This window comes from Stegostoma tigrinum, chromosome 37 (genome assembly GCF_030684315.1).
Source record: "Stegostoma tigrinum isolate sSteTig4 chromosome 37, sSteTig4.hap1, whole genome shotgun sequence".
Classification (NCBI taxonomy): domain Eukaryota; kingdom Metazoa; phylum Chordata; class Chondrichthyes; order Orectolobiformes; family Stegostomatidae; genus Stegostoma; species Stegostoma tigrinum.
The window spans coordinates 21,381,088-21,393,960 of NC_081390.1; the positions used below are offsets into that span (position 1 = coordinate 21,381,088).

At 42.7% G+C, this 12,873-nt stretch overlaps 1 protein-coding gene across 1 annotated transcript in view; it reads right to left on the minus strand.

The window, feature by feature from the left end:
- si:dkey-192p21.6 (uncharacterized protein LOC565246 homolog) overlaps positions 1–12,873 on the minus strand; it is a 197,688-nt gene that overhangs the window by 14,720 nt on the left and 170,095 nt on the right. The gene's annotated exons all lie outside the window — the stretch shown is intronic.

The window sequence follows — 12,873 nt, forward strand, 5'->3', positions numbered from 1 at the left end:
CCCAGGGAACCAAGAGTCACGCTCAGCTTCACAGTGCAGAAAATCCCTGAAGTCTCCTTCTAGAGAAAGTGCCCATCCAAATAATATCAGTCCCAATTGTACTGAACATGGGGGACTTGCATTTAAGGGTTGCAGCAGCAAAGTGATGGAACACAGATATATACATTGCCTGCAAGGAGGGGTGGGACTTGGTGGGGGGGGGGGGGGGGCGCACTTCGAGGTATGGTGCCCTTTTACCAACTCTTCACAAGAAGCTAATGTGAGGTCCACTGAAAACATCATTGTTGGGGGGCTCTCAATTATACACCAATGGGGACGAATGGGAGGAACTTGAGTAGAGTATAAGCAACCACAAAGACTGGTTGGCCTCGTCAACTTATTTCTACTGTGTATACTCTAAGTAAATGGTGGAAAAATCAGAGTTTGATCTAACTACACAGCAGGAGCTCTATGAAAGCCTTTCTCCTACAATTGTTGAGTTCCTGTACCATCTTTTCATTAAATTAGCTTGTGGACTGCCCGTAAGAATCTTGCTGGTGCAAGATTCACCAAGAAATTCACTCAAAGCCTCCTTAAACAGCTGCTTCTGCACTCATGACCAATAGCATCTAGAAGGAAATGAGCAGCAAATAACATGGGAACACCACCAGCTGCAAGTTCCCCTCTAAGACAGTTTGACCTGGAAATCTATCACCATTCCTTCAGTATCAGTGGGGCACGAACCTGCAGTTCCCTCCCTAGCGGGAGTGTGGGTCTACCTACAGCACATGGGCTACTGCAGTTCACGAATTCATCTCACCACTACAATCTCAAGGCAACTAGTGATACATAATAAATACTGGTTCAACCAATCATGATGCCCTCTTCGCATGAGTGAATAAAATAAATTGCTTTTAGATACAGTGGTTCCTCAGGTCCCTGGAGTTTCTACCAGGGATCATTGAGATGTATAAGGCAGGAATTGATGTGTCCTAACAAAAGGAATGCTGGGTCTTGGCTGAGGGTGTGGGTACCCAATGTTGGCTGCATCCCATTAATTTGATGGCCATTCCAACACATTCCCACTGATATTTGACAGGATCCAAGGGAACAGTCATCAATTTAACTTTCATATTATTGCAAAGCTGATCTGTTTTGTATGAACATCAAACTCTTAAAGCAAGGTAGCCTCAGAGATTATAACTGGTTTTCTCTTGAAGTGTGATGTGTTCCTACACCTTTAGTGGGCTACTTTGTTATAGGACAGAATTACAACTGACCTTTATGGGTTACATATAGATAGAGCTGCTACTTTTCAGCTCGGGCTGCCTGAAACAAAGAAACTGAAAATGATGGAACATCACAGCAAATCTGGCAGCATCTGCGGGGATGAAAAACGGAGTTAATGTTTCAAGTCCAGTGAACATTCAAGTGAATGTTCAACTTTCAAGTTCCCCTCGAAGCCACTCACCATCCTGACTTGGAAATGTATCACTGTTCCTTCACTGTTGCTAGGTTAAAATCCTGGAATTCTGGCGCTAATGGCATTGTGGATCGACCACAGCAGGTCAGATGCAGCAGTTCAAGAAGGCAGATCACCACCATCTTCTCAAGGGCAACTAGGAATGGACAATAAATGATAGCCAGCCAGAGATGCCCACATCCCACTAATGAGTCAATAAAAAGAACTGAAAGCACTGGGAAATGGTGGCACCTATGCTGCTGATGGGGTGTGTGTGGAAGGAGATGGAGTGAGTCGAATAGATGGAGACAGTGACCAGACAGAGAGAGAAATAAAAGTAAGTAAAGAGGTTGCTGATAGTAAGTTGGGAGAGAAGTAAACACTAAATGGGTGCTAATGGGATGTGTTGGAGGCAGGTGAAGGGGTCAGTGCTCTCTGATGAAGGGTCTAGGCATGAAACGTCAGCTTTAGTTCTCCTAAGATGCTGCTTGGCCTGCTGTGTTCATTCAGCTCCACACTTTGCTAACGGGATGTGTGAATAGTTGAAATGGGTTGACTTGAGCTGGGAAGAACCCAACAGAACAAGTCCTGGGGTGAGCGTAACAAGGAGGAAGGTTCTGAAAGTGTTCAATTCAATGTTGAAATCTTGGCTTCCTCGATGTGATTTTTCTCTCTAACTTCCAAAATGTGACTGATTCCAGTGATCAAATGACTTTTGTAATTGAATAAAGCAAACACCGGCCTGGGGAATGTGAGCGAATCCAGATGCACACACACTCACACCAGTCATGTGATTCATTTTCTTCTTTTCAAATCTTCATTCACATTGGTTTTAAAATAACTCCCAGTTCAAGGTCAACTCTCTTACCTGGGATATAATGATACCATCAGGGCAGCTAGACCTTTTTATGATGTGAATGACATTGTTGCATTGGGTGTTTACAGACAGTTAAAGCCCTCCCAATAGCTTCAAAGGGATGATAATCCCCTGTTGAAAAGTGATCTTCATTGATATTGATCTTTAAGTAGCCACTGTACCTACAAGCAAGTTATATTGCTCCAGCAAGGTTTCTATGGGCAGTCTACAAACTAATTTAATGAAACGATCAGTTTTTATGAGGATGTACTGGAATGAAATGATTGTAGAAGAAAGCTCCCACTTCACTCGTAGCGTACAGCTCATCCAAACCATGATTTTCCAGCATTTATGTGGAAAATAGAGAAGAACAAAGGTATTCAGCACAGCTGCCCGCTTTAATGTCCATCCTCTACCTAAGTCTGCACCTTTTTGTCCTCATCAGTATATCATTGAGAGCTCTGCGGTCTGGGTCGTATTCATGTCTCTGAGCCAGGAGACATGGGTTCAAGTGCAACCTGCCCCATTTATACAACAACATCCCTGAACAGGTTGATTAGAAAACACAGTTATTTATAATTGAGAACCCACTTTACTGATGCCCAGGAGTACTGGAGTTGCCCTTGCCTGTACACCTGACCGAGTCGCCCTCCTGATAGGTGCTGGGTTCATGTTAGCCCTTGAGGAGATACCCCAAAGTGATACTCCGGTGTATGTGCACTGCTGCAATGTCAGAGATGACAAGTTTAGATGGGATTATCAGCCTATTCCAGTGCAACTTAATGATCCCATAGCACCATTTGAAAAACTTTCAAGGACACACGCAGTCAACATTATGTCGTGATTCAAGACCAGGCACGCACCAAGTCTTCAAGACACTTACTTGATATCGGGATACATATGTTCACTTATAAAGGTACCTGTTTCACCTTCAGTCACTCTCTCTCAGCCACATAGTCAGTGTAGTGCCATCAGTCAGTTGTATAGATAACGCACAGGCACATCAATAAGCACAGAACATGTGTGAATATTTAGTGTTGTAAATAAAATTCAAGACACCTGTCTCATCAAGGACCTGACTTTTGGTGGAGTAAGGTATGTAGATTGACATAGAAAAACCACAAAGTTTCAACTGCAAGAGCTTATTATTCATCTGGTTGGACCTTGCTGTGTGTAAAGTGACTGCTGTTTCATCCTTATGCAGCATCACTGCATTTCAGGCTAATTCTGTGTGGGAATATTCTTTGGTAACATTTCTTAGAGATAAGATAAAGTGAGCATTGCCAACTGAACTGACCAAGCTAATACAGAAAGAAAACAACCAACTGTACCATGACATCTGAGCAGCTTTATTTAAAACCAACACTGGTTAGTCAGGAAGTCATGCCTGAACCTAACAAATAACATACGAGCAATGTCAATGACCTTGCCTAATTGATTATGCCTAATCAATTATAGATTTCTCATCTTTCTCAAAGAAAAAAAATTACATCTTCTGGTTAAAGTGTCATCTATCAAGCATTCATTTATGTAGCTTGCTCCTGTCATTCACAGCAATGTCACATAACAGAATTGGCTTTGATCCTGACAGTTTATGTTAGCAACAAAGTGATACAACTGGTGATACGAAGCAATAAGGGGAAGTCTAGGGGAGTTGTGGTGTAACGTCACATTCATGTCTCGGAGACCAGGTAATGTGCTGTGGTCACGGATTCAAATCTCACCGTGGCAGATTGAGGATTTTAAACATAACAGCTAGCAGCAGGTGTCGGCCATTCAGCCCCGCAAGCCTGCTCTGCCATTTAATACAATCATGGCTGATCTCAGCTTGGCCTCAACTCCACTCTTTCCTATCTGCTCTTTGTAACCCTTCAATCCATGTCAAATTAAAAATTTATCTGCTCCTTAAATTTACTGAATGCATCTACTGCACTGTGAGGTAGTGAGTTTTACAGAATCATGACTCTTTTAGGAAAGTACTTTCTCCTCATGTCTGTGATAAATCTGCTGTCCCTTATCCTAAAATAACTTCTCTTGTGCTAGATTACCCCACAGGAGGAAATATCCTCCCTATGTCTAATTTGTCAATCCTCTTTAGCATCTTATATTCCTCTTATTCTTTCAAACTCCACACAAGTATCGCCCTAAACTGCTCAATTTCTTTTCATAAGACGAGCCACCTCAGAAATCAATCTAGTGAATTTCCTCTGAACTGCCTCTAATGCAAAGACATCCTATCTTAAATAAGAGAACCAAAACTGTTTGTAATACTCCAGGTGAGGTCTCACTAATTTCTTGTACAGTCGCAGCAACAGTTCTTTGATACTCTATTCCTTTAGCAATAAATGCCAAAGTTCCATTTGCGTTTCTTATAGCTTTGAATTTCCTGCAGTGCTTTCTGGGGAAGTGAACTCCACAGACTAACTATCCTCTGAGAGGGAACTTTCTTCTCATCTCCACCGTGAAAGGGAGCTCTGTTGTTCTCAAACAGTGTCCCCTAATTCCACAACAGTAAACGCCCTCTTGGTATCCATCCTATCAAGTGGCCTCTTGAATGTTACATGTTTCAATGCAATCACCTCATTCATCTAAACTCCAAGGGATACAAAATGTGCAACCTGTTCACGCAAGCCCCACAACCCAGGAATGAGTTGAGTGAACATTCTCTAAACTCCCTTTTATTTAAGAAGATATAGTTATATTAGGGACGCATAGGAAGAATTGAGAGATTTTCTAATGTGTAAAGGCCCAGCGACGTCCGCTCTCTTACATGCCTCAGCACACAGAGTACAAATGTGTCCTCACAGGGTGGTAACTGAGGCTCCTCAGGCACTTCACACATCAGCCAGCTGCTGATGCTATCTGCTTATGTGAAATGGGTTGGAGCAGATCAGTAACTTCTCTGGACAGACTGCACTCAGGGGAGGCTTTAATGTGCCAGCAAATAATGGAATTAGTCAACTGGAAATGTGAAGTGGGCAGCCACAGAATTTTATCCAGAGGCAAAATTCTGTGAGCGCACTTCTCACATTGGCGAGGGAGCAAAAATTTGGCAGCTGATTTGTGTGATACTTCCAACAACAGCCATTGACATTAAAAGGCTTGAAATAGCAAAAATGCACCATTCCCCCGGGTTAGGATCCTTTACTTAGTTGAATTTGGCAAAACTGAAAGTATTAAAACTACAACAAAAGGGTAAGAATCTCTCTGAATGTATAAAAACCAAAAGGACTGCAGATGCTGTGAATCAAGAATATAAACAAAGTTGCTGGAAAAGGTCAGCGGGTCTGGAAGTATCTGTGATGGAGAAAGCAGAGTTAACGTTTTGGGTTCTGAGGAAGGGCCACTGGACCCGAAACATTAACTCTGTTTTTCCCTTCACAGATGCTGCCAGAGCTGCTGAGCTTTTCTAGCAACTTTATTTATATTCTCTCTGAATGTATGTTTGTTTATGTCAAATATTGGGATAAAGAACATGAAGATATTCAAAGCGTAGATGTTCCTCTAAAAGGCATGTGGATCACAGAGAGAGCAAGGTGTGTACAAGCATCAGCCAGTAAAGATAGAGAGGACAGTTTATAAAGTATACAGTGTCCTCAGCTTTATTAATATGAGTGTGGAGTTCTTTTTTATTGTTTATGAGATGTGGGCATCACTGGCAAGGGCAGTATTTGTTGTCCGGGGGGCAGTTAAGAGCGAATCACATTGCTGTTGGTGTGGAGTCATGTGTAGGCCAGACCAGGTAAAGACAGAAGATTTCCTCCCCTTAAGGGCAAGAGTAAACCAGATGAGTTTTTACACTAATTGGCAATGGTTACATGGTGACAATTAAACTAGCGTTTTAATTCCAGATTTTATTGAATTTAAATTTCACAATCCATCATGATACGAAATGAGCCAATCTCCAGAATGTTGGAACGAAAACAAAGTTGCTGGAAAAGCTCAGCAGGTCTGGCAGCATCTGTGAAGGAGGACACAAAATTAACGTTACGGGCCTGGTGACCTTTCCTAGATGTTGGCCTGGGGTTCTGGATTGCTAGGACAGTGACATCACCATTACACCATCTTCTCACCCCAACAACCAAGGAAGCTTTAATGAATTTGTACATGACAATAGTTAGCTGGAGCACAGTTGTGGACGCCACATTTTAAGAAGGAGGTGATCACATTGGAGATGGTGCAGAAGAGGTAGGTTCCAAGGCTGAGAAACTTCCATGATCGCATTAGATTGAAGAAGGAAGGTGGGGCTGCTCTCCTTGGAGTGGAGGCTAAGAGGGGATTTGATAGATGCTTTCAAAACCATGAGGAGGTTGGTCAGAGAAAATATGTAAGGATCAGGAACAAAAGGATACAGACATAGGTAATTTGCAAAGAAAGTAATTGCCATGTGAGGAAAAGCATTTTCGCAAAGTTATTGTTATGATCTGGAATGCACTACCTGGAAATGCTGTGGAGATACATTCAATTAAGGCATTCATGAGGGCATTAATGATTATCTAAATAGAAACAATGTTCAGGGTTAAGGAGGAAAGGCAGAATAACTGCTCTAAGTCATGATGCAGACTCATAGGCAAACCAGGTACTGACAGTAAGGGGCAATAGGATGTAAAGAAGGCAAATGGTATGTTGGCCTTCATTGTGAAAGGATTGGAGTACAGGAGCAGGAATGTCTTGCTGCTGTTGTACAGTGCCTTGGTGAGACTACACCTGGAATGTTGTGGCAGTTCTGGTCTCCTTATCTGAGGAAGGGTGTTCTGGCTATGGAGGGAGTACAATGAGGGCTTACCAAACTGATTCCTGGGATGGCACAGCTGAGGTACAAAGGGAGACCTGATTGTTTCTAACTATATTCACTGGAGTTTAGAATAATGAGGAGGGAATCTCATAGAAATCTCATTATATCATTATGCCTACTGAGACAACTTATGAAAACACAATGAGTTCCACTTACACTAAGATAATTCTGTGAAATTTACCCAAACCAAGAAATGTTAAAAGTTCGATAGAGATTTTATCTAACATTATATGAAGGATCGACAAAGAGGAGACAAACTTCTACATTAATAGAGTACACAGGGTAGTGGAGACCAAAACTAGAGGGCATGGGTTTAAGGTGAGACCAGAAAGATTTGAAAGGGAACTAAGGGGCAACTTTTTAACACAGAGGGTGGTGCATGTATGGAATGAGCTGCCAGACAAAGTGGTGGAGGATGGTATAATTACAACATTTAAAAAGCATCTGGATGGGTACATGAATAGGAAGGGTTTAGAGGGATATAGGGCAAATGCTGGCAAATGGGACTAGATTAATTTAAGATATCTGGTCGGTATGGACAAGTTGGATTGAAGGATCTATTTCCATGCTATACATCTCTATGGCTCTACGACTTGATTTGGATCCCTCAGTCATTACCAGTGCATCAACTATAACAACAACAATAACATCAAGGAGGATTACTGGCAGTGTACATCCAAAGGAAGGGTGGCCATATTTTCCCAAGGTGAAATGAACAAGCCTGTAGTGATACTGAGAGGTATCAGGATCTGCCAAACACTACATAAAAAACAAAAGAACTGCAGATGCTGCAAATCAGGAACAAAAACAGGAGTTTCTGGAAAAGATCAGCAGGTCTGGCATTATCTGTGAAGAATCAAAGTTAATGTTCCAGACCCGAACCATTAATTCTGACTGTTTTCTTCACAGATGTTTCCAGACCCGCTGAGCTTTTCTAGCAACTTCTGTTTTTGTTCCTGCCAAACACTACATCTGGGAAAATGCTTCACTTTCCCATCAGACAGCGCAGGAAATGCTAAAGGATCGGGATTTGAAGGAGGGCACACACCCATTGCTCTTTCCCAGGTGAATGTGGAGTGTGACCTTCTGTCAGGACCAGTGGTCATGAGAACTGTCTCCAGGTTGCCAGGAAAGGGGAACAAACTGCACCACGGCAATGTCCTGGCATAAACAGAGGTAACAGCATTCTCTGTGGTCTCCAGGAAGCGCAGGGAAAACAGCTCCAGGAGAAAGTATCTGGTGTTTTCCTTCACATGGCCCATGGACAGACAGGTTCGGCAAGTGGAGGGTTGAAGTAGCACCACAGTCAGGAGACCCTCTGTCTAGTTATTAGAAACATCTTACGGGAGTCTAGAAGATCCAAGGAGGCAATAAATAGACCTTCCTTGGCAGCAGTCCATGAAGTTGTTAAAAAGGCTAGCTCAGACATCTCACGCTGGAGCTGCTCCTATTTTAACAATGAGCCACTGATGAGGAAATGATGAACACTCCAACCCTCACAGACTTACAGACGGAGACTGAACAGTGACAGTGATCTGGACAAGTTGAGTGAACGGTCAAATGTAAGGCAGATGAAGCATGATGTGGATAAATGCGAGAGTATCCACTTTGCAGAAGGTAGATTATTAACGGAATGGCGTTGGACTTGGCAGAGGTGGACGTGCAACAAGACCTGTACACCAGTCGCCGCAAGTGAGCAGGTGCAGCAAGACGTAAAGAAGGCAAGTGGTATGCTGGCTTTCATAATGAGGAGATTGAAGTACAGGAGCAGGGTTATCTTCGTGCTGTTGTACAGGGCCTTGGTGAGACCATACCTGGAGTGTTGTGGCAGTTCTGGTCACCTTATCTGAGGAAGGACGTTCTGTCTATGAAGGGAGTGCAATGAAAACTTACCGGATTGATTACTGGGATGGCAGGGCTGAGGTATAAAGAGAGACTAGATTGATTAGAACGACATTCACTGGCGTTTAGAATAATGAGGAGGGAATCTCATAGAAACGTATTAAATTCCAACAGGACTATGTAGGGTAAATGCAGGAAGGATGCTCCCAATGACCAAGGATTCCAGAACAAGGGGACACAGTTTAAGCATATGGGGTAGGTCATTTTAAGCTGAGATGATGAGAAATTTCTTCAACCAGCGGGTGGTAAACGTGTCAAATTCTCTGCCACAGAAAGTGTTTGCGGCCAAAACATTGATTGCTTTCAGGAAGGACTTAGATATGCTCATCAGTGCTAAAGGGATCAGGAATCAAGGGATATAGGAGAAATTGGGAACATGATACCAAGTTGAATGATCAGCCATGATCCTATTGAATGGAGGAGCACGCTTGAAGGGCTGAATGGCCTATTCCTTTTTGGGTTGTTGTGATGTTTCTATATTTCTGTGTAGCCCAACAAGCTGACCTACTGTTAAAAGCACTAGCTCAGACTGATTATACTGAAGCAGAGGGGGTAGCACCTCCTGAATGGTGACACATTAAAAAGGAGATGCTAATGAGGAAGTATGAAGCCTCTGACAGATTAGCAAACGAGGAGTGGACATGATCCATCAGATTGTGGTGCTGCCAAGGTATAGGTGGAAATACTGAGGCTAGTTCACGAAATTGCGATGGTAGGACATAGCAAAACTCAGGCTGATATCAGGCAGTATTTCTACTGGTCACAGTACACATAAGAAGGTTGCAAAGCTTTAACAAAACAGCCATAACCCTCCCATTTGTGGAAAACCCCAACATGCAGGATTGGATTCTTTTAAAATTAGCCTAGTATTGACCAGGCAATGGGGTGGGTGAGTAACCAGCAGGACCCTGTTCACCTCTCTCATTTGGGAGCTTAATAGTTTATCTGGAACTACAACAAATTGGGGAACCATGCCAGGAACTGTTCAATAGACTTCTGGAGTGTCAATTTCCATCTGTGATTGATAATTCCTCCAATAACGAACACTCAGGAGAATGCAGAAGTGAAGAACCTGTGCAAATGGTGAAGCAGGTCGGATGGCAAAAGAAAAAAGACACAGAAATTGCTGGAAAAGCTCAGCAGGTCTGACAGCATCTGTGACTCTTCCTCACCGGACCCAAAACATTAACTCTGATCTGTCTTCACAGATACTGCCAGACCTGTTGAGCTTTTCCAGCAACTTCTGCATTTTATTTTCTGATTTACAGCATCCTCAGTTCTTTCAGTTTTTATTTTGGGTTTGCAAGAGATTCATTTGGCTGGAAAATATTAGAACTTCTTATTCAATAAATATTACTTGAACTCTTGTCTAGATTTCATTCATTTACTACTTGGTTTCAAATCTCAACACTGCATTAACTCTGTTTCAAGCTTGGGGTATTGCACCAGTGAAGTTGGAAGAACTGCTTGGGAACTCCACAGCCTTCCATCACAATATCAAGTTTAACAACATTAGGGCTTGAGATGTCCTGTCACCTTAGCCCTACTCCCACACACCAAGCCTTGATATCACAGCCTCTGCTATTACACACAACCCATTGTTAGCCACTAATGGTCTCCATTAATAGCAATTCACCCTTCCAGCCAGATCGTTATCCACTCCTTTGTCCAACTGTTCTCTCTCAGTTCTGAGGAAGGGTCACCGGACCTGAAATGTTAACTCTGTTTTCTCCTTCACAGATGCTGCCAGACCTGCTGAGCTTTTCCAGCAACTTTGTTTTTGTTCTTCTCTCTCTTCAGGCTCTGAATCCACCTATCATGTAATCCAACCCCCACCCTATCTTCTGGATAAAAACAGACATCTTCCTAGCTACCAACAGTTCTGAAGAAGGGTCACAGGACCCGAAACATTAACTCTGATCTCTCTCGACAGATGCTGCCAGACCTGCTGAGCTTTCCCAGCGATTCCTTTTCTTTATTTCTGATTTCCAGCATCTGCAGTTCTTTCATCTTTTCAACCTCCATATCCTTATTCCTCCCTAGCTCTGTAACCTCTTCCAGCTCAATGAACCTCAGAAATCTCTGCACTCTTCCCATTCTGAGTGTTGCTGCATCCATGATTCTGATTTTTCCACCAGTGTCTCTGCCCTCAGCTCCCTGGCCCTTCAGCTCTGCAACACCTTCTCTAAACCATTCATATTCTCAGAGATTTGAAGTCAATGCATACGTACAGTCTTTTCTATCTAAAGTTGACCCACATGGTAACAGGTTACATTAGGACATAAGCATAGCTTTAGTGTTCAAACTTATCTCCCCTGCACCGGAACCTGGGTTTGAAAATGTTCATCATGAGAGCTGGAGTCTCAGTGAATTTATTGTACCCTTGTGCATTCAGTAATCTAGTAGACAAAAGGTAATGAATTTTTCCAAGCGTGCCATCGGATGTACATTTCTTTGTAAGTAGTACTGAGACAGCACAATGTTCAGCGTATCGGAGATGGATTCAATGCACCAGTTAAAACGTCCTGTGTAGAGATAGGAAAACCACGAGGGACAGGTTATCAATCATTACATCATTACTTTCTGACAACTGGAACCATCAATTTAAATGCAGCTATTCTCATTCTGCCATCCCATTGATGTTTCAGAACACGGGAGCAGTTGAAAGTATTGCCTCTGTTTATGAATTGGGAAATGATAAATAAGGAAAGGTCATTTCTTTTTCTGTCAATGCATCAGGTTCCATGATTAACTCAGAGATGTGGCGATGTGAAACTCTGAATGGTGCTGTGCAGTGGATGGTGGTCTCCGCATTGCTGCAAAGCAGGATTGGTTTTTACTTAGAGCCCATTAAAGAATCAGCAGTTTAAGAAACAGTAGTGAAAGGCTGAAAGTTTGGTGTCACCAAATGTGCTGTCATAGAGTCATACAGTACAAAACAAATCTTTGGCTCATTAAGTCTGTGCTGACAAGAAAACTAGTCTAGTCCTACTTTCCAGCACTTGGATCAATTGTCAAACTGCAGCCTGTGTCTCTCTTCTGGTCTTTCTAGTGGACATCGATGATCCTGTGCTACCATTCAAAGAAGAGCAGAAGAATTTGGAACAAGACCAAGGCCATTCACTCTCTTGAGTCTGCTTGATTGTCCGTTACAACTCCAGCTGAAGCTCTGGCTCATCTCCATTTTCCTGTCTGCCCCCTCATTTCCTTCTGATTGAGGCCTTTACTTCCCTGTCTATCCTGGTCCAATCTTTGACACCCTTCTTTGTCAATAATCTAACTCAGCCTCGAATATATTCAATGACAAAGTCTCCACTGCTGGTTTTGGAAGTGAATTCTAAGACCAACGACCGTTTGAAAGAAAATAATCCACCCAGGTATCGGTGGAGTGAATCTTCACCAAACTGTTCCTAATACAATTATAGCTTTTCTCAAGTAAGGAGAGCAGAAGTGTATAGAGTAGCCCAGATATAGCCTTACTATTTTTGATGGTGGTGAATGAAAAGGAATGATTGATCAGGGCCCTCTGTCTTGCTTCCATCAGTTACACGGGATCCTAATCCACAGTAACAGAAAGATAGAGGCTCATCTCAATGTCTCACCTTCACAATGAAATCCTACAGTTCCATACTGCTGCATCGGAGCACAAATCTAAATTGCAGATACTTACCTCAACAGTCAAGAAAGTACTACAGAGATAGTAGGAACCTCCGATGCTAGAGAATCTGAGATAATACGGTGTGAAGCTGGGTGAACACAGCAGGCCAAGCAGCATCAGAGGAGCAGGAAAGCTTGTCGTTTCGTGTGTCAAGAAAGTGTAACTATTTGCCTGACATAAACTTTCTCAGACAACAATTTGGCACTGTTTAATACTTTTGA